This window comes from Gekko japonicus, unplaced genomic scaffold (genome assembly GCF_001447785.1).
Source record: "Gekko japonicus isolate JY-2015 unplaced genomic scaffold, Gekko_japonicus_V1.1 scaffold3098, whole genome shotgun sequence".
Classification (NCBI taxonomy): Eukaryota; Metazoa; Chordata; class Lepidosauria; order Squamata; family Gekkonidae; genus Gekko; species Gekko japonicus.
The window spans coordinates 145,783-146,562 of record NW_015166516.1 but is presented as its reverse complement, the minus strand read 5'-3'; positions in this window follow the sequence as shown (position 1 = coordinate 146,562).

Sequence of the window (780 nt, the reverse complement as noted above, 5' to 3'; positions counted from 1 at the left end):
TTCTTCACCCAAAGAGTGATTAACACTTGGAATTCACTGCCACAGGAAGTGGTGGCGGCTACAAGCATGGACGGCTTCAAAAGGGAATTAGATAAGCATATGGAGCAGAGGTCCATCAGTGGCTATTAGCCACAAGGTATAGATAGGGGCTCTGGGGCAAGTGATGCTCTGTCTTCTTGCTGCTTGGGGGGGGGGGTCAACAGTGGGAGGGCTTCTAATATTCTGACCCCACTGGTGGACCTCCTGATGGCACTGGTATTTCTGGCCACTGTGTGACACAGAGTGTTGGACTGGATGGGCCTTTGGCCTGATCCAACATTGGCGTCTCTTATGTTCTTATGTCCCATCAATAGGCAAGCTACCATGTTCTGCCCCTACATGCAATTGGATTGTTTCATTGGTTAATCATTGGTCCACAGAATTCAGATTCACAGACCTGAAGTAAGGCACACTGGGATCTGTTAACTTAATCTTTATTAATGTTTTCTTTTTTTCCAAATTTGCATCTGTCAGACTGCAAAGACAAAAGATGTTTTCCATAATCCACAATTCCATTTCTAGAAAGACAGGCAAAAAGAGAGAGAGGTGCAAGCTGCTACCATGTACACATGAGGGCGACGAAACACCAATCAACAATAGCATTACAGAGCAGAGGAGAAATAGACAGACAGTGTACAATGTGATTCTAACCATGTTTACTCTGAAGTAAGTCTACATGAGTTCAGTGGGTGTTGCTCACTTGTGAATGTGCTCAGGATTGTAGCTGTAGACCTCTATAAC